The 21,081-nt window shown below is 56.4% G+C and overlaps 1 protein-coding gene across 2 annotated transcripts in view; it reads left to right on the forward strand.

The window, feature by feature from the left end:
* The first annotated feature begins 282 nt into the window (after positions 1-282).
* The window catches only part of SPSB1 (splA/ryanodine receptor domain and SOCS box containing 1), a 68,554-nt gene continuing 47,755 nt past the window's right edge, over positions 283-21,081 (forward strand). The window contains exon 1 of one of the 2 annotated variants that reach the window (XM_058552833.1): positions 283-497. The gene's annotated coding sequence lies outside the window, so the exon portion shown is untranslated. Of the gene's footprint in view, positions 498-13,603; positions 13,622-21,081 lie in introns of those variants that run through there. The other variant, XM_058552834.1, reaches the window with a different exon arrangement.

Genomic DNA, 21,081 nt, shown 5'->3' on the forward strand with positions numbered 1-21,081 from the left:
CCCCGCGCGCCCCGGCGGCCTCCGGGTGGGGCGGCAGCGGGCGGAGGAGGGGGCGGGGGCGGCGGCGGCGGCGGGGGGCGGCCGAGCGAGCGCCGGGCACGTGACGCGTCGCCCGCCCGCCTTCGCCCGGCCCCGAGAGCCCCGCGCCCCGCGCCCCCGCGGCCGCCCCTGCCGCGCACAGCGCCCCGCGCCGGAGCCGGAGCAGGAGCCGGAGCCCGGAGGCGGGGCGGGGCGGGGCGGGGCGGGGCGGGGCGAGGTGGCCCCGCCCCCGGCGCGCTCTCTCGTTTTTCACTTTAAAGCCTTGGGCTGCTTTTTCTTCTTTGCACAGAAGTCGCGCTCGGGCAGCCCGCGCGCTCGCACAGGAACCAGGCTCCAGGCGCTGGCGCCGGGGCCGCGGGGAGGAGGCGACTTCGCTCCCTGCGGCAGGCGCGGCCCGAGCGCCCCGAGCCTCCGGGGCCCCGAGAGCGGGCGGCGGCGGCGGCGGCCTCCCCGGCGCGGTAGGCAGGGCCGGGCACGGGCAGCGGGTGGCTGGGTGTTCGGGCGGGGGAGTGGGCGCGGGGATCGCGGCACTTGGGGACCGAGTAGGTGGGCGCGGGGCCGGGCACTGGGAACCGGCTGGGGGTCCCGGCTGGGGACCCGCTAGGGGGGCGCGGGGAGCCCTTCTCGCGCCGCGGGTCCCGGGAGAGGGGGCTGGGGCGCCGCCCAGCGCCGCCGCCGCTGCTGCCTCTGCAGGCGCAGGCGGGTCGCGGCGGCCCCGGGTCCCACCTGTGGGGGCGAGGCGGGGCAGGGGTCCCGGCGGCCGCCGCGCCCGGGGTTGAGCCTCGGAGGCTGCAGACCCAGGAAGGAGGCCTGGGGCGCGCGGCGGCCCCCGCTGACTTCTAGGTGCCCGGGCGCCCCGAGGCCTCCCTTCCCGCGACTGTCCCCGCGGCCGAGGCGGGGGCGCCGACCTGCCCCACCCGCACGGGGGCAGCGCGACCCCGCTCCGCGAAGTTAGTTTCGCTTTTCCCGCCAGTCGGGGCCCGGATCTGCAGCGCGGCCGGACTGGCCCCCTCGGGACTCCCCCGCCCGGCCCGCAGAGCTTCCCCCCGGGAGCCCGCCGGGCGACACCCGGGCGGCGCCGCCCTCCCCGCCGCCCCGGAGCCGCCGCGGCTTCTCCCGGCAACCGAGGGAGAGCCAAGTGTTATGTCAGGAACTCGATTAAAACACAGAAACCAGAGCAGCCTGGGTCCGTCGGTGGAACCGCGGGATGGGTCACCCCGCGCCCGCGTGTGAGTCGGGACTTGGTGATGGTCCTGTTCAAGTTCAAGGCAAAGGCTCCTCGAAATGCTAACTGGCCTGCGGTGAGAGACCGCTGGTCTCCGAGAAAGTTGTGAATGTGGAGTGTGAAGTGTGCCTGAGTGTGTCCGTGTGTCTGTAGCATGTGAGAGTGTGTCTATAAGTGTGTCTGTGGTGTGTGTCTTTGTGTGAATGTGTCTTTGAGTGTGTATCTGTATGTTAGTGTGTCTGTGAGTGTATCGGTGTGTGAGAGTATGAGTGTGTCTGAGTATATTTGTGTGTGTCTCTCTGAATGCATCTGTGTGTCTGTGGGGTGTGTGTATCTCTGAGAGTGTTGTTGAGTGTCTGTGAATGTATCTGTATGTCTGTGCATGTGAGTGTGTCTCTGTATGTGAGTGTGTCTCTGTATGAGTCAGTGTGTGTCTCTGAGTGAGTGTGTGTGTGCCGTCCATGGTAACGCAGCGGTGGGGCTGCTGGTTACCGAGAGCCACTTAGCTTGACTTTCCTTGCTTGGTTCTCAAGAGTGGGCTGCGCTGGACCTGGACCCGGGACTAGGGAAGCCCTGCTGATGCCAGCTGAGGACACACAGGCTGGTTCTCCCTCCCTCTTTCTGTTTCTCTGAAAATGAACTGTACAGTTTGGGGGTGAGCTGGCAGAGGCTGCTTCCTGAGTGAGTAATATTTAATTAAACGCTCCAGCCGGTAGCATCAGAAACTGGTCATGAGTTGAGTTTTAACAGGTGTTAATGGTAAAAGCGCCATCCCCAGTGACTAAGGTTTGGTGTCCTTAGAAGAATTCTCTCCTGGGGTAGGACAGCTGGGGAGGGGGCCCAGAACCTCATCCTGGTTGTTGGGTGTGAGGACAGCAAGCAAAGAAGGGGGCAGGGGCTGCTCCTCCCTTCTCTGCTCCATCCCTTCCTGACACTCCTCCTCTGGGTGGTGGAAAGTGCTAGATTAAGCATTAGGGGCATAGGCAGTCTTCTCCCCCTTGAGGAATCGAGGAGCTAGGGAAGCCCTATCTTACAGGGCATCCATCTAGGCCAGCCTTTTCTTTCCCGGCAAAGGCACAGAGAGGGTGGCTGACTTACCCAAATGGCACAGCCAGGGCTATGGACCAAGTCTCCAGAGCACTAGTTGTTGCCGTTGGTTACTGTCCCCAGTGCTGAGGTCATGGACCAGGCACTTCATGGCTCCCCAGCTGTAGAGTGACACGCTGGATTAGATCATGTTAAGCACTCCTCTTGTTCTCTCACTGCTTTTTTCTTCTGCAGGGAGCACTTTACCCAGTAGATGGAGATGGAGAGTGTGTGTGTGTGTGTGTGTGTTTGGGGATGGGGAGGTGTGGAGTGGCCTAATGCGATAACTTTACCAATCTTCCTTTTCTTTCCCCGTCTGGCTACCACTAGAGAAGCAGAGAGAATAAGTGCAGTGGCACACTGACCACAGTGGCTCTGACAGCCACGAGCAGGGGCAGACCTGGCTTCAGGGAGGCTGGGGCTCTGGGAAGAATCAGTGGATTTCAGGGCTCTCAGGAAGGAGTGGTCCTGCCAGGGGCCCCGGGGGTGATGTCACTTTGGAGCTGGGTGAGGCTGCGTTCCTTGGACTGCTCCAGCAAGGCTGAAACCACCCTTCAGTGGGCTCCCCCGGGCTGCCTTGTAAAACTCGCCCACTGTGGAGTCAGCCAGATGTTTAATTTCTCCTACGGAGGAGCTGGCGAGCAGGTTGGAGGTCCAGCTGGTGGAGGCCAGCGCTGCCCCTGGCTCACCGAGGACCATGGATGCTGTGCTCCTACGTGTTGTGCCTCCTCCCTTCCTGCGCCTCGTTCTCCTCCCGTGTCAGCAGAGACTTGCCTGTTGATGCATTTTTGCATTTAGCAAAACCTCTGATTTTTACAGTGTTCACAAGTTTAGTCCAGGAATTTCACACCAGTTCTTCTCAAGAAAAAGGTTGTGGCTGGTGTGTGTGAATCGATTTATCTTTTTCTTCCTGAAAAGTTTGAGAATGAGCATCTTTATCAGACAAAGCACAGGGCAGGTATAGGTGTGCCTCTGTCCGCCTATGGGTGCATAATCCTGTCCTTCCCCCGCAAGCCTGAGGGAGGAAATCCAGACTTAGAGGGACTTTTATTTTGGGCTTTCAGCCTAGTGCTGTCCCTTTTCCCAGTTATATGATAGTGTCCTTCCTAAATCTAAAAGTCCCTCTCTAGCCAGGTGCTAGGCACTGTGCTGCTGAGTGCTGTAAGGACATGAGCTTGTTTGATGGTAGTGACAATGATGATGATGATGATGATGATAACAGCGGGAGACAGTGTTGTCGCATGCACTAGTACCAGGCTCTGATCCTTGACACATTCTTCCCAAGAACCCCGGGCAGCTGGTTCTCCCACCATCCGCCTTCTCCAGAGGCTGGAGTGGCCAGGTGACTTGGCCGAGGTCTCACTGCTACTGAGTGGTGCAGCAAGTCTCTCCCCCCGATTTTGATGCCCAAGCTCTTAACCAGGACAGTCTGCCACCTCCATCGCCTTAGTCTTTTCTTCAAGAAGCATATATTAATTTTTTTAATGAAAAATTTTTATTATTATGGAAAATTTCAAACATATACCAAAGTTGAGAGAAGAGTATAGGGTTCCCTCACCAGCTTCACTTGTCAGCATGCACTCACATACATGCATATGCACGCATATACATACACGTGGGCACATACACGTGCACACACTCATGCTGGATTATTTTGAGGCAAATCTCAGACGTGATGTCAGGTCATCTGTAACTACTTCCTAAGAAGCATTTAAGGGAAGCATCAGGTCGAGAAGAGGTGGACTGTGACTCCACTGGAGGGCAAGCCGGGGCGAGCATACTCTTCCTGACTTGGAATTGAGGGTCCTTCCTGGCTGTGAGAAGGGGAGGACAGCTCATTGAGGAATCTGTCTTGTTGCCACCCCCGGAGCCTTTGGGAAACTTCTTGCTTGTTTTGTGTTTTAAAAGTTCTGTTCATTGCCCAACATTACATATAAATGAGTCCACTGGTCATGAGACAAACCACATCAACAGCATGCGCAGGCTCCCCGGGCCTCCCTTGGATACCAGGAGGAGAAACCGCCAAGGCACAGCCCAGCGTTGTCCCCCATCAAGGCTGGGCCTTGTGCAACGCAGGCATGGGGATCCGAGGTGGGGCTGGCGGCCGGGGGTGTGGATTACCAACAAGCTGTGCACCCGCCCAAACCCGAGCTTAACCGTCTTGAATTCACTTGAATTCACCGTGTGGGCGATGGTGGAGGAGTGTGGGAGCGTCTGTGCCTGTGGGGTGCGTCTGGGAAAACGAGGGAGGCAGTGGGTGATTTGGGCCCAAGACTAAGGGCATGTGGGATGTCAACGCCACACTGAGTAGGGATGTAAGATCTACCTCGTGGCAAGGTCTCGACGGCTGCCCCAGCTGCGAACAGCCCTTGCCAGACAGGCTGCGTGTGGCCACACGCGGCTGCTGGCTCTGCTTTTGGGCCTCTGATTGTTAAAACTGTTTCCTTGTGTGACGTTGGATCCGTTTCCTGCTGGTTCAGATGGAGGCTGGCAGCATTTTCGAGGGGGAATCGGCAGGTTTGGTAGCTAGTGGGACGTGGGGTGTGAAGAAGGGTGAAGAATTACAGATGTCTCTGAGGTTCCCCGCGATTTTGGGGGTCATAGTGGATGGTGACCCTATAGAGAGGGCTGGGGAGGTGCCTTGAACCTGTCCCAGGTGGAAACGGTCTATACGGTTGTGTCCAGATGGCAGCTAGGCGTGGGGCTCGAGAGAGAGGCCTGGGCTGGAGACAGAAACTTTGGAATCGTCTTTCAAAGGGGGTTGACGCCATCAGCAGGAGAGCGTCTGGCATGAGATGAGGTGTGCCCGGGGGTGGAACCCTCGTTCCTAGGATTGTCATCTACGGCCGGGGAAGAGACCCTTGCACCAGTGTCCTCGGGTCTGCCCAGGCCTCCATGTTCGGGGAGAGTCCACCTCTGACAACGAGGGGTGTACTGGGGTCTCCATGGTGGACGCAAGGGCACCCAAGAGCCGTCTGGGAAGGCCTCTTTTGGTTTAGGGGTTTTGTACTTTTCTGTTTTTAATCATGGTAAAATATACATAACATGAGATTTACCATGTTAACCATTTTTAAGAGTACAGTTCAGTGGTATTAAGTACATTCTCATTGTTGTGCAACCATCACCTCTGTCCGTCTCCGGAACTCTTTTCATCTTGCAAAACTGAAACTCTGTCCCTGTTAAACAGTAATTCTCCAGTCCCCCTCACTCCAGCCCCCCTGCAACCACCGTTCTACTTTCTGTGTCTAAGAATTTGACTACTCAGGGTCCTTCAGATAAGTGGAATCATGCAGGATTGACCTTCTGTGACTGGCTTATTTCACTTAGCATGATGTCCTCAAGGTTCATCTGTGTTGTAGCATGTGTCAGAATTTCCTTCCTTTTTAAGGCTGTGTAATAGTCCACTGTGTGGATCTGCCACATTTTGCTTATCCATTCATCCGTGGATGGACACTGGGTGTCTGGTTTTTATTGCATCCCTGAGAGTTACAGCCTCCAGGAGGGGCCTCATCGTGTGCCTTTGGGGTGCTTTTGGGGATGCAGATGAAGGGACTCTGGTGGTGGACTTCTTGGACCCTGATGTGACTGGCCCAGCCTCACAGGCTGCTGCCTGTCGGCTGGTCAGAGATACGGTGAGGCTGCTTGTGGGAGCCGGTGGGGCTGGGGAGCCACGGTCTCGGGGAGGAACACCCGGGCCCTGGCTTCACGTGACTACTGAGCCCCAGAGGGGCTACCAGGCGAGAGAAGCAGCCCCTGCAGCCACCGTCCGGCCTCTCATTTCCAGGTCACACACCTGGTCTCCACTTCCTCACTTCCCTGGCTCTTCTGGGTCTTTCCAGCAGCTCCTAGAGGTCAGCGTCCCACTTGCCAGCACTCATGAGCGCTCCTTAGTCCACATCCACTCCCCAGCTCTGCTGCTGGGGAGCCGTCATCCCTCCTCCCTGCTTAGGGAGCTCTCTCCACCCTCCGGGCTGCTGTGCCCCCTCCTGCTTCTGCTGTGTCTCCTGGCCCCTCCTGCTATGTCTCCCCCACTGCGTCCTGCCCTCCCAGCCCTGCCCTGCCCCCCGCCCCACACAGGTGCCCCTGCTCCCCTCGTAGTGTCAGGCGCCCGGCATCTATATCCTGCATCTATAGACACCCAACGTCTCTCCGGCACAAACGCCCCCGCCCCACACGTTTCCTGCTGACTGGTCCTGCACATTTCTACCTGGGTGTCCTGCAAGCCCTTCTCACTTAACTTTTAAAAACCGAGCCATCCTATGACCCCTCTTCCCAGACCCACTTTTTCCTTTGGTGTCCTGTTGGCGGGTAGCGCTGCCTCCACCTTCCACCCAGTAACCCAAGCCGGATGCACACTCACCCCCTCGAGGCACCACGGGCAGCTGGCTGTCATCCCACTGGCCTGTGGGCTCCAGGAGAGCAGACCGGGCCATGTGGGTCTTGTTCATCACTGCGTCCCCAGTGCTCAGCGCACAGAGTAGGTTCCTACTGGATACCCAGTAGACAAATGAGTGCAAGCAAGGCCGGTGGCTTAGTGGTTCCAGGCAGGGCTTGGAGAGACCTAAACCGGGCTCAGAGGTGGCGCCAGCACTTCCTGGCTGGGTGGCCCGGGCACAGGCTTCCCCTCAGAGCCTCGGCCTCCCTGACCGCATGGGGTGGCCATGAGGTTTCAGGGAGGTGATGTGCCTCAGCACTGGCCACGGTGCACGGCCCACGGCGTGCTGGGAGGTCGTGGCATTGCCCCCCGTGGACTCTCCCTCACAGAACCTGACCACCAGGTTTTCAATTCCCAGACCAGAATGTCCCCCCTGACCGGTGGGAGGTCATGAACTCGGAAACAAGCCTCCTCTTGTGAGCTCTTCTGGGACTGCTTGTCATTCGTTCTTTCATTCAAACGTTTATTGAACACCTATAGTATGCACCCAGTCTGCTGGGGCTGAGGATACAAAGGATGGAATGGGGTCTTGCTCTCAGAGACCTCTCTGTCTGGTGGGAAAGACAGTCCCGTCTCCCACGATGACAGTACCCGGGGCATTGTGGGGACGGTGACAGGGAGAGGGTGGGGGAGGGAGGCAGGTGAGGAACGTGGGCATGGGCACGTGTGTGGCTGGAGTGGGGCTGAGTGGGGGCAGGGAGGCAGGAGGATGCCTGGATGGGCCTGCGGAGGAGGGGCCGGGGTGCATGGGCTGCTTCTGGAGGGCGAGCTCTGACTTGGGCTCCTCAAGGTGTGCCTGAGGGCCTCTGGGCGATTGCTCTTTCTGTCGACCGTCTTCTCCTTCTCGGCCGTGGGTCCCTGTAGCGGGATGGCTGAGTCCTCGGGCCTCCCTCGTGGTGGAGGCTGCTTCCGGCAGCACTTTGCTTAGCAGGTCTTCAGTATAAATAGCCAGGTTTCGACCACGGGGAGCATTCTGGGCACAGCAGAGTTGGTGTGTGAGGGGAGAGAACCCATTTTCCTTCAGGATGCCTCTTACCCTCCAGCCCAGATGGGGAAGGTGGAGATGGGATGGAGTGTGGGGTCCTGGGGTAGGTGGACGGGCCAGCCTTGAGGGCACCTTGAAGCCAGACTGGGCAGTTTGGATGTGATGGAGTCACCATTGTAGGAAGAAGAGCCGGGCACGAGAGATCAAGTGGAGAAGAGGCAGCACTGAAGGGCCGGTCATAAAAATTCAGGCACTGTTCTGGGCTCACAGCTGCCAACTGGAGGCTGGCATGACTGGGTGGCTTCTAGGTGCTGTGTGTGCCCAAAGTCGGTCCATCTTCATGATGTCAGTGATGCCCCCCATGCCTGGGGGCAGGTGCTACCCATTTTACAGATGAGAAAACTGAGACTAGTTCAGGGCCACCCAGACATAAGGGGAGTTGCTGGGAGCCAAACCCCGCAGCCTGGCTCCTGGGTGTACACCCATAACCACTGGAGCAGGAAAGCAGCAGAAATGAGTCATCTGAGACAGGTCGGAAGATCAAATATCACCCGATAAATTGGACGTAGGGGGCCGATGAGAGTCAGAAGTGGCCCCAGGTTTGTCGGGAAATGATGGCGCCCGCAGCAGAAATGGGGTTGGTGGCTCAATGGAGGGTCTTAACTCCAGGAGGTCTCTTGATATGTGGATGTGCTCTGTGACACTGGCTAATTATGTTTTTTTTTAATTGAGGTGAATTCCACATAACATAAAATTAACCATTTTAAAGTGAACTATTCAGTGGCGTTTAGTACATTCACCGTGTTGTGCAACCACCTCTATCTGCTTCCAAAACATTTTCATCACCCCGAAAGGAAACCATGTACCCATTAAGCAGTCACTCCCCATACCTCCTCCCCCAGCCCCTGGCAACCACCAATCTGCATCCTGTCTCTGTGGATTTGCCTCTTCTGGACATTTCCTATAAATGGAATCGTCCACTCTGTGACCTTTTGTGTCTGGCTTCTGGCTAATTACGGTTGCCTGGAAGATTGTGGTGTTTCCTAGATGGCAGCTGGATTTCCCTTTCTGGCTCATTGGGGGGGGGCACTTGAAGGTGGGAGCAGCTTGATTCAGACAGCTTGTCTAAAAGGCTCACCTAGATCTGCAGACACCTGCCTCTCCCTCTGTATCTATCGCCACCAAAGACCCAGCCACTGTCCTCTTGCAGCCAACGATCTTTTTTATTACTTTTAATTTTTTCCAGCAATCTTTTTAAAATGAACACCTGATGATGTCACCTTCCTTCTTGAAGCCCATCAACAGTGACCATTGCTCTTAGGGGTAAATTCCCAAGCCCATGACATGGCCTTCAGGGCATGACCTTGTCCCCAGCTCACTTTGTGCAGCCCCCGTCTCCCCGATCTCAAGCAGTGGTGCCACATGTGTCCCCGTGTGGCCTGGCTCTGAGGCTGGGGGTTGGTGTCTGGTGGAGCTCATTCTCCCCCGGCCGCCTGGGGTGGGGGCTGTTTCCGGGATTGGTCTCTGACGGGATTGCAATTTGGTGCCACTTTCAGATCCTGTGGGCCTGTCTGGGACCAGAGCCTCAGCTTTAGCCAGTCACTTTCTCTTCTCTTTTCCTCCCCGTGTTTTCCGAGACCTGACTGTCAGGCCCCGAAGTGGGTGGACTATCTCTGTCTCATTTGAAGGATGGCCGAGAGCTTCCTGCCGGTGCTCTGAGGCAGTGATGCCCTGGCCAGTGTCAACGAGCAGTCGCACCATTTGCTCTGTGTCCACCCTGGACTGGGTCCCCGGCACCCCAGCAGCAGGTCCTGGCACAGGGCCCCAGAGCCGTGGTGCCGTGACTGCGGGTGGGGGGACAGTGTGTAGAGGAGACTGGTGGTTACCCCAGGCATGGCAGAAGACCTGAGCTGCCGCCACCTGAGGGAACATTGGCCCCTTAGTTGTTGGAGCCCCCTGACAACTTTTTCCTGCCTTTCCCCTCCCCGTTCTCAGGCCAGCATTTAGTTTAGGGTCTCCACTCCCATCTGCTCTGAGTATGATTCTGCGCGAAATAGTCTGAACCTTTATGAAATGCCTCCTGTGTGCCAGGCACTGTGCTTGCCACATAGATGGATTTCTAATCTTTCAAACAGCCCTGTGGGTTAGGTGTTACCTCCCCGTTTACAGATGGGAGAAGTGAGCTTCAGAGAGATTTCTGTTGCCGGAGGTGACACAGCTACACGTATGGTATAAGGTTGGCCTGATTCCACAGCCTGTGTTCTTTCTCCCATGACTATGAAACACACCGACGTCGTTCACGGGGCACTTACTATCCGCCAGGCTTGATGCTGGAGGTTTACAAAGCAGCCCTGGGCCCTGAGAGTTGGTGATGGAGCAGGTGGAGACGACAGGTGTGTGCAGGAACCCTCAGCTGACTGCCAGGTGTGCTGGGTGGGCGAGGAGGGCCTCGTGTGACTGTTCAGGAGGATTTGTTCTAGGCTGAGGGGTTCTCATGGTGGGGCAGGGAGGTAGGGTGACTTTGAGGAGGAGGATCACGGGAAGGCTGCCGTGTAGCAGGGAGGCCTCGAGTGCCTGGTTCAGGGGTTGTCAGTGGGTACGGGGTGACCTTGAATCCTTCCCCCACCCCATTCACCCCAAAAGTTGTTCCTAAGATGTGTGGATAAACTAGAAATTTTTGTCTCCACTTGTCTATGCCTTCTTGCATTCACCACTCTGGCCCTCTCTCCGAGGAGCCCCAGTTCAGCCCCCGTCCTTTTGCCTGGAGGCTGGGGGCTCTCTCAGCAGATCATTGACCATCTACTTGGCAATTTGGCTGCAGGTCTGATCAAGGCTGGGGTTTCTGGCTGGGGTGTGCTGCCCTGTGGCCCTGAATCTTTCCTTAGGTGGGGGGTGATGGGGAGGCTCCGTGAAGCTCCCACACGCTGTGGGAAGACCACACAGGAAACCGGCCTCATGCAACCCCCAGATTGAACACAGGATTCCGACGATGGCAATTTTTGTGCGAGGCGAGGGGCCCCATTGCAAGTCTTGGAGCACCTCATGGATTTCTGGGGGATGAGACCACGGGACGAGGGGAGACTTGTGAGGGTTTTTGCTCATCCGAGGGTCTCAGTTTGGAGCTTTTAAGATGCTGTAATGAGAAAGGTCTCCTTGCATTTGTGACGCTTGGAAAAATCATTCTAAGAGGCAACGCCAATGTGAATTGTGTTCTAATTATATATAAATTATATATAAATGTCAGGGTCCCTTTAAAAACACATCCTCATCTTTGGAAAAATGTGATGTTCAAAAAGATAGGGTTTCCCGCCTTCCATCCAGTTCCATCCAGTTGGGCCAATTTTGAGCCGTTTTGTGTATTTAACATGTTTTGTCCTTTTTTTGCTCCCTCCTGCCTCGTGCCGTCCAGGGTCCCAGAAAGCCCGTCTTCCTCACCATCGTGTCACACTCAGGGGTGTCTAGACAGCTCGGGATAAAGGTTTTTGTTTTTGTTTAATTCCTTCATCGTTCAGCCAGTCTTCCCTGAATGCCCGCTCTGTCTCGGCTGTCACGGTGCCTACGCCGAGAGAGATGCCCAGACAGCGCCGACCCGGGAGGCCGTGTCTGAGCTGAGTGCTGAGCCAGGACTGGGGTTCTTTCTCCCCCGCCCCGCCCAGGGTGTCTCACCACCACTGAGGTTTTGCTTTGCCATCAGCGTTTACATGTATTTTTTTCAAGGAAAATTTTGAACATACGCAAGAGCAGAGACTGGTATCGTGAGCCTCATGTCTTCATCACCCTGAGCAACACTTACCACTCGTTCACTGGTCTCCTTAGTGCGCATGGGGCGTCTTCCTTTCTGGAGAGGGTCCGAAGAGGTTCTTGTGCTTTGGGGTTTAAACTGTGTTCTCGTTTTCCTAGGCGGCTCTGCCAGGGCAGCACTGAGCTCCTGGGAAGGCCTGCTCGGAAAGGGGGCCGGGGCTCTGTCCTGCGTGTCTGGGAAGAGCAGGCGTGTGGACGCCGCATCCCCTGGCCCGAGGTTTCCCGCAGAGTGTCCGGGCTGCCATGTCGCAGCGGGAAGACAGCCCTTTGAACCAGAGCAGTCCGACTTTTATCTTTTTTTTTTTTTTTTTTTGAGGGGGGTAAGCTTCCGTTCAAGACTTAACTTTGGGGAGAAATAGTTTGAACTGCTGAAAATAAGTTGAGGGTCACTTTCCTAGAGGCAGACTGGGGACGGTCTTCTCCTGCCGCCTCCTGCCTCTGCCCTCCTCCCAAAACGCTTCAGTAAACTGCAGGAGCGGATCACGGTCAATTCCAGAGTGAACTGGCAGCACTCAGGATGGTTCTGCTCGAGTTGCCGGGTGTCGGCTTGATCCACCATGGGTTGGGTTTTGGGAGATGGTCTCTGTTTTCTTCCTGGGAAGGTGGGTTTAGAGCGTCCATGGGGAATTTTCTCGGTGGTGCTGAAGCACGCTCCAGTCCTAGCCAGATCAAATAGCTGTGTTTAGACAAAGTAGAAAAGTGGGGCTGACTTTCTCTCCTTAAGCCAGAGAGTGAGAAAGCACTGAGATTCAGGAGTCCTCGTGATGACCAAGTTTTTGTCTTGGTGCAACTGTTTCCCCTGAATTTTTTATAGGACCAAGCAGGTAGTACCTGACCTTTCTGGATATTAGCGGTGGGACGCTGTCTCTTCAAGACTCAGAGTGTATACAGCAGGAGCTAATGCAGGATTCTTTAGCAGTCTTCTGAGGTGTAATTCACAAGCCATGCAGTTCCTCCCTTGTAGATGTCACTTATGATTTTCAGTAACTGACAGTCGGGCAGCCGTCAACGCCATCCTGGATTCGTTTCTCCTCGCTCCTTCAGCGTGCTTTGCAGGGGGAACCAGGGTGGGGGTGGCAGTTTTCCCGAGCCCCGTAGATGTTGCAGGCAGGTATGACCGTGGAGATTTCTTGGGTGAGCAGCTCATGAGCTGAATTTTGTGAGAATGGGATGGTCTCCCGCCTTGTCATCGTACTGAAGTGGCACAGTTTTGGAAAGCACCTGTTGAAGGCTGCCCGGCTAGAGTTTTGGGCTGTGTGGAAGATGTAAAGTTGAGGTGTTCGGCGATAGCGCGTGCCGATTGTCCAAAACCAGGCCCACGGGCACGTGTGTCCCTGGTGGACCTGTGCGTGTTGCCCACCTTTCCTCCTGGGTTCAGACCAGTTGGCTTCATGTTTATTGAGCACTGCTATGTGGCACCATTCTTTACTTTCCATGCATTAACTTATTTACTGTTCCCAAGAACCCTGTTGAGTGGTGTTTATTATGCCCATTTTACAGATGGGAAAACCGAAGCACAAAAGAGTCGCATAACTTGCCTGGGGTCACATAGCCAAGAAGTCAAGCTGGACGCAGACCCAGTCTGTGCTCTGACACTGCCCCACATGGCCTCTGAGCGTGAAGAGGTCCGTGATCCGGTGGGATGGGGAGTGGGTCAGAAGGCAGCCGTCATTGGGATACAATGTGCAATGTAAGTTCTGTAATGTGAATGTGCCTGGGAGCTGCGGGGGAGAGAACTTTCTGGAGGAGAGAAGGAGAGGGTGCAGGAAGGGTGCCTGAAGTGTAGGAGGCACAAGAGCACAGCCAGGGCGCTGAGCACAGGTTTATGGGGTGCTGCAGCACAGGGTTAAGGCATGTCCAGCCTGCCCCCTGCTGTGTCTCGGTGGCTGTCCCTTAGCAGGCGCTGGTGAAGACTGAATGAACCAGGTGTCATTGGAGAGGCAGGAAAACTGGAGATCCTGAATCTTGTGTTTTTCCCCTCAGGAGTGACCGACACAACTCGACAATGCCCTCAAATGCCACTTGACATTTTCAGCATCTCTGCTGGGCTGTGAGTAGATCCGGCCGTGTGCGCTAAATCCTCCCTCCCCTGACCCCTCTAATAAACAAGACAGCTGGCCAGCTCCAAAAGCTGGGGGCTCCCCGTTCTGCGAGTAGCCGTCCTGGAGCCCTCCCGAAGGGCCTGCATGTCAGCGTCTTGACTCCCACTGCTTGCCTTCTGCCTGTCCACAGGGTGGGATCCGGAGTGAGGCCCCCTTTTGGTTCAGAAGCTGAAGGAGAGGGAGGGAAGTTAGCAAGGAGAAGGGCAGGACCCCAGACACTCACTTCTGTTCTCTGATAAATCACATAAAGAGCTTCAGAAAATTCCTGCCTCATCCCTGGGTTTCCCTCCGCCAGACTGGGGCGTAGGTCTTCTTACACAGCCTTGTTTTTCTCCAAGAAAAATCAGCCTTAAGCATCAGACGTTAATTACCTTCCCAAGGGACACTTCCCGTGGATATTTCGAGTGACAAGTGGCTTAGGTCTTGCTCCTAAATAAAATTAGGGTTTTAAACTGGGTCGCAAATTCAGATGCCCCCAGGGGCTGGGGAGGAGGTGCAAATGAGGCAGCCGGTGGAAGGCGATAGGGTAGGGGGAGGACTGTGGCAAAGCGGAATGCTGTGTCCTGTGTAAGAGGGTGGACTGTCTTACCCAGAGGAGTGGATTCCAGTGCACGAGGGCGTCCATTTCCTTTTCCCCCTAAGAGAAGCCAGGAATCCAGATATTTCAAAATGTAGGCAAATAACTTAGTGGTTTTTTGTTTGTTTGTTTTTAAGGAAACAACACAGAATAAAATGTCTGTGCCTCCCTGTACGGATGAGGAGGGCAAGGCCAAGGAGACCAGTGGGGTCACATTGCTTGGGGCTCGGGGCACTGGGACTAGACCTGTACCTACTGGTGCCTGGCCTGGCCCACTTCCCACCTCACCATGCCACATCCTGGGCAGAGCAGCAGGGCAGAGAACCAGCTCAGCAAATTCCCCTGCACCGAGAGGGACGGACTCTGGGGACAGAGCCCTAAGACGGCCACATCTGCCCACCTTAGCTCCCTACCGAAGGCACCTACTCAGGAATCAGCATTTATGGCTGCCTGTCGGGTGCCAGGCACCAGGCGCTCCCTGTACAGCGTCTCTGGTGGTCCTGACAGCGTACCTGGTAGGCTGTTATCCCCACTTTACAGATGAGGAAACTGAGACCTGAGAAGGTTCAACTGACTGGACAGAGTGGGATTTGAACGAGTCTGATTCCTGAGCCAGGGCTTATAACTGTGCGTGTTTTACAAAGTCCTATAGTAAGAAGTGCATCTTACCTGCGACCTAGTGCAGGCGACTCGCCCTGAGGAGCAGAGACGCCTTCTCTCTCATTTCGACCCACTCCCAGGGCATTGCCTGCCGTGTGGGGAATGTGGCCTGGAGGATGGGGCCACCCTGCTCCCCTCCTGGATGGGAACCTCGAGAGCACGGGCAGCTCCACCTACTGCTCCTCTGCTCACAAGGTTGCTGACTAATTCTCTTTGCAAACGGTTCAGTTTCACAGGCTAGAGTTTCCAGTAACTACGTGGGTGGATTTGTTTCATTTAAGGGGAAAACAAAACAAAACACAACACGGAGGGGGTTTTCTTTCCCAAGAAGAGCACTCGCCAATTATGGGTTTAGTGCGTGTGGCTCTGGCATCCTGGTACGGTTCTGCAGCCAGCGGGCCGCCTGGCAGGCCGGCTCTGAGGGAGAAGTCGCTTAGTCATTTACAAGCGGGGCCCAGGTGCAGGAGGTCAGGGAGGTGCGGCGGCCACGGGTCCTGCAGGGAACAGCAGCCCTGCCCTGCGGGGCAGGGGAGTGGAGCTGTGGGGGAGGAGGGTGCCGGTGAGAGAGCTGGCCGCACCGCCCTGGGGCTTGCTGCACCTCCCAGGGGACCCGGCCTGGGAAGGGGACACTCCCCAGCTGGCCAGCCACCTTCTTCAGGTGAGCTGGAGGTAGTAGTGTGCCCAGGCACGTCAGATCTGCTGGAGAAGGGGTAGGGGTGAGAGGCAGCCCCTAGAGGACAAGAGAGTGTGTGTGTGTGTGTCTTCCCACACAGGCTTGGCCAGGTAACATTAGTGTGCTGGTTTGGCGTGGGCAGTGGCCAAGCAGAGCAGACTACGGTGTTGGCGTTGGGCAGGGTCTCGGGGCCTCTGCCATGCCAGGCGTGACTCTTTAGTCACGGATGGTGAGGGGGCATAGGTTGTGGCAAAGGGGCTGATCCATGCAGGGGGCACCTCAGGGCTCTGGGCAGTCGCTGTGTACCAGCAGCTCTGGGAGTGTTTGGGCATCTTAGAGCCCAGACACGTCCCACTGCCCCCAAGTGCAGACGCAGGCGAGCTGCTGTGTGATCTCTCTGGTTCGTGGGTTTCTTCTCTGGAGGAGGCCTCTCCAGGAAGCCGTGTTTAGTCTGGGTGTGGGGGCTGGAGCAGTTGGAGGCAGGAGTCAGATGGAGGTGGCTGGAGTCCTGCTCTGGTACTTCCTGCCCCTGTGACCTGGGCCTCAGTTTCCCATCCGTGAAATGGGGGTATGAGAGCACCCCATGGGTGGGGTGAGTGGACGTGGGTGAGCGGCCAGGTGCTGTCCTTTCCGTAGCGGATCGAAGGCCTGAGGTGGGGTGGGGCCTTACCGCCCATGTGCCTTCCTGCTCTGAGGAGGGAACACGCCTTGGAATTTAGAATCCTTAATCCTGGCCTTCGAGAGCTTGCTTCGTATGCTTTCTGGAAAGGAAGGAGGGCAAATATACAAATAACTCTCAATATCATGTTAGGCAGAGGATGATAAAGGCAATGATAGGCGAGCGGAATTCTGGATCATTTTGATGGAGTTTAGGGTTTACTCTCAGCAGGTGAATCGAAGAAGGCTTCCTAGAGGAGGTGATGTTGAAGCTGGACCTTAGGATGTGTAAGAACTGGAAAGGGAGGAGGAAGGGAAGAAGGGAAGAAACCTGTCATTGGTGGAAGGGGATGTATGTGTGCAAAACCGCCAGGAGCTTAGATGGTACCTCGTGTGTAGTAAGTGCTTAATGGATACCATCCTCCAAATCAGTATGACTCCAGGATTTCCAGTTTAGGTATCTGGGAACCTGTTTTTTATAGATCTATTCTGTCTGCTTTTATAGATGTGGAAACTGAGTCTCAAAGAGGCCAAGTAATTTGTCTGGGATCCAGATCGGGAGCCAGATTCAAACTCATGGAGCTGGCTCCTTGGGCGGTGGTGTTCGTTCTTCGTTGACCTTCTGTTCATCCCATGTTTGTTAAGGCTCTGCGTGCCGGCCTCTGTCCTGCCCTGGTGGCCTTTGGGACACGCAGACAGGAAACAAGGACACAGGCGAAGGCCTCAGAGGAGTCCCGGCCCCGTGTAATTGTCCTTGTTGGGGTTTTAAGCCTGTGCTGTTCTGGAACTTCCCGGCGCCCTGGGCCTGCCGAGAGAGCCAGGCTGGTGTGAGAGTCTGACGGAGCGTCCCCCCCCAGAGCCAGGGGAAGCGGGGTGGGCAGTCGCGGCCCCTTGACAGCCGGGTGGGCCCACAGGAAGCAGCTGCCCTCACTCTCCCTTTCCGGCAGGTTGGGGAGCCGTGGCGTTGGTTCTGGGAAGCTGCGGCGTGGGGAGTGATGGCGTTGCCTGTGGCCTGGCAAGGGGGGTGTCGTGTGGTCTGGGCTGACCGCAGGCGAGGGGCGAAGGTGGGCATGGGCACCCACAGGCCCATGACGCCCCCGGTCCTCGGCTGCCCTGCAGAGGAGCAGTGGTTTGGCCCCCCGCTGTGTCCCTCCTCCGTCTGCACAGCCCCTGCTGTCTCTTCTCTCTGGCAGTGTCGGCCCTGCCTGAGACGCAGCATCCCCAGGCTGCCGTAGGGACAGGAGGCAGGGAACGAGGGCAGCGTCCTTCACCTGTGGCCCACGAGGCCCTCCTGCCATGTCCCTCTTCATCCCCGAGTCCCCCCCCCCCCACTCTCAAGCTTCCAGCATCCTGGGGAGACCATGAGTTTTGATTTGGCTTCTGACCTCGATCCCAGACAAATTACTTAGCTTCTTTGAGCCTCAGTTTCCATATCTATGAAAATGGGCCTGGGACTTATCTTACAGAATTGCCACAAGGCAAAGACTTGTGTGGCTGGAGCCTCATGGGCAGTTGTTTCCTTCATCAGAGAATTGTTCTTTGTATATCTAGCAATTTGGGCAGCTCGCCCAGTCAGTGCCTGTGCCGGGCTCTGGACACAGCTGGACAAGGCAGGGTCCCTGCCCGTGAGGATTTACTGTCTGTGGTGGGAACAGTCACATGAGCTGTAATTATAACACAGAGTGAGGGGTGCAGGGGAGAGTGCCAAGGAGGGACCCCTAGCCTGGAAACCTAGCCTTGGGGGGCTCCTGCAGGGAGTCCTGAAGAGTAGTTAGGGCCCAGAGAGGTGGGGCCAAAGGGGCAGCACAGGGAGGGCACCAAGCAGCAACATCACGGGGCTGCAGGTTGGTGTGTGGACACGGCGAGCTGGAGAGAGAGGAGGATGGTGGAGGCCGGGCCGCCTGAGCCACCACAGCCACAATGTGTCATTCACCATGGCCATGGAACATGTCCCACCCCTGTCAGATCAGTGCTTCACCAGGCATGGCTACTCCTCATCTGGGGCCTTGAAATGCAGGGGCAGGAGGAGAAGCCAGCTGGAGGGACGAGGTCCTCCTGGGGGCCCCCGGCCGCTGCTGTTCCCCTCTGAAGTCAGAGTGAGGAGGAGATGGGGACCATCTTGGGTTAGGGGCTTGGTGAAGTCAGCTGGCCTGCGTGGCTGATGTTGAGTGGGGAGAAGGCGTTACTGTGGAGCAGCCCCAGGGGTCCACTGGCGTAGAGAGAAGGGCCTGCAGGGGCCAGGAAGGGGCAGAGGAGAAAATGGATTGGGGTGGCAGGGCGTGATGGGTTTTATGTGGCTTTGAACCGTGGGCTTCTCCCAGGCCCAGGCGAGGCTGGTGTGGTTTGGGTGGGGGTGGTGTTGGTAGAGCCACCTCTCTGAGGGTGGGCTTCAAAGCAGTGTGCATCCTGGTGGCTGGAGGCAGGACAGCTCACTTTGAGTTAGCTCCTGCGTCCGTGCCCGCTGGTCTGTGGCCACCTGAGCTGCTAGCCTAAGGTGGGAAGATGCCTCCCTCTTTTTCTGTCCCCAGGCATCCAGCCCCAGACCTCCTGGGAGGACCCTGGCTGGGCCTGGCCCTGGGCCGGCCACCTGCCTGCCTGGTTCTGGGATCAGAGGCGGGACACTCTCCTCAAAAGGGTGGAGAGGAATCCGTATTTTCAAGGCCAGTGGGTCAAGTGGCTTCTGTTGAGGCAGCCAGCCAGACTTACCTGCTCAGGACAGGGCCAGAGTCCCCTGCCAGGGCCTCTAGATGTCCAGGTTGGTGTCTGTTGCTCACTGTTTCTGGACACCCCGCCCCTCAACCTTGGTTTCTCTTTGCCTCCCTCCTGAATTTGCAGAGCAGAAACTTCCTTCTACAAGTATTTACTGGGCCCCCCTATATGGCAGCCATTGTTCCAGGCGGTGGAGTGGGGGGGGGTGTTGCAGCAGCAATAAGACACACTGGAAGGTGATAATTAACCATCATTGCCTCTCGGGCCAGGACTGCCCTCCGTGTGTTGGGTGTGTCTCTATCTTCAGGTCCATGTGCAACACCTCCTTCCTCCCTACTCCAGCCAGATGGCTTTAACTCCTCTGGCCTCCCCCCTGCCCGCCTTACCCCAGTCTTGTGCAGATGTGGGGGGTCCCTGCCTCCCCTATTTGTTTGGGAGGTCCTGGAGAGCTGTGGGAGCCCCTTGTATCTTGGTGTTCTAGAGCACACTATTGCTGGGGGGATTTCTACACAGCAGGTTTGCTTAGTGTTTCTAGCTTATTCCTGGATGCTCAAGGAAGCATGCACCCACCCCCTTCCATTTTGCAGGTATTTCAGGCAATGGAGCAGGAGAAGCGTGACGCAGGTGAACCCCATGTCTCTAAGACAGCTGGTGATATGGAGCTGGGGCTGGTCCCCATGCTCAGTGCCTGGCCCGGGGGCTTGTAAGAAATCCAGGAGGCACTTGGGAGTTCTGGGGGATGTGGTGGGAGTCGCTGAAACGTCCTCTAGGGCAGAGACCTTGGTCATCACTGTTGGGTCCTGGTGCCTGCCTAGCACAGTGGCTGGGACACGGTGGGGGCTCAGTGGGAACGTGCAGAAAGAAGGAATGAATGAACGAATGAATGAGCTAGCCAGCCTTTTCACCCACAGTGGAAAAGTTAGCGTCTTTGATCTAATCAGCTCATATTCCCTGGTTGTCTGTTGCCTGTCTTTCTGTCTGTCTCCCTGAAGGCAGGAGCTCCGTCTACCTGTTTCGGCACCCCCAGCACCTAAGACAGTGCCTGGCACACAGTGGACTGAATCGGCCCGTTGTTTTTCAGCCATCACTTTATCCCGGCTGTAGGGCTGACCACCTCCCCTGGTGGCTGCCCCCACTCCAGCTGATCATGGCCTTCCTTCTGAAGGTGCCCTGGAGAGCGGGCTCCGTGTCTCTTGTTTCCTTGGGGGAACTTTTCGTTTACATCACTGGTGTTTTTGAAGCTGCACCTGCTGTCGTGGCCAGTTTTAGTAGGATGGAATTATGGGAAGCTCTGCACACAAAGGGTTGGCGTGACTGAGAGGGCTCACGCCGCAGGCTCCAGTGGAATACCCTCCCTCCTTTTAAAATGGGCGTCTTGCTTCTCCTCTGCTCCATTTGCTTCTCTGAATTCCTGAGTCTCTGACCCACTCCCCAGGCCAAGGCGATGGGACTGACTGGCTGAAAAAGGCCACAGTGTAATTACAGGTACTGAAAATAGTCCTATTTCCCTTTGAACCTTCTCCTCCTCCCCGCTCAAATACACACACATGCACACACACGCGCAGCTGAAAAAAGCTCTTAAACCTTCTTAGTTTAGTCTGCAGAGGCATCCCAGGCGGGGGGCCTTAAACATTTGCATTCCTTGGGCTTAGCTGCTTCTTTTGAGTGTCAAGTTTCTGGGTTAGTGGTGCATGGAGGGGAGGCCAGAACTCTTGACAAAGAAAGCACGTGTGTCTGGTGGAATTCCAAGCATCCTGGATGGCATGGGGTGGGCTCCAAGCACTAGGCCCCATTCTTGGGAGAGAGCAGACCCTGTGCGACTTTATCTAAACTTGCCCTGACCTGTTAGTCGTCACCTTGGTACCCGCTGGAGTGGTGTTTCTGCAGCTCGCTTCTTCAGACCTTTAGTGAACGCTTGCTATTCAGCCAAAAATGGGTAAGGGAGCAGTTCGAGAAGCTCGTGAACCAGTGAGGGAGACAGACGCAAGCAGCTCATTAATGCTGTATTTCATCACGTCTGACACCCATCAAGAGGAAGGGTCACCATTTTTAAATAAGCTGCCAATTGTGGCTGTAACATGCGGTCGACTCTGGGACCCGCTGATTTCAGCGATGTTCAGGTGTGAATCATG

This window comes from Diceros bicornis, chromosome 13 (genome assembly GCF_020826845.1).
Source record: "Diceros bicornis minor isolate mBicDic1 chromosome 13, mDicBic1.mat.cur, whole genome shotgun sequence".
Classification (NCBI taxonomy): Eukaryota; Metazoa; Chordata; class Mammalia; order Perissodactyla; family Rhinocerotidae; genus Diceros; species Diceros bicornis.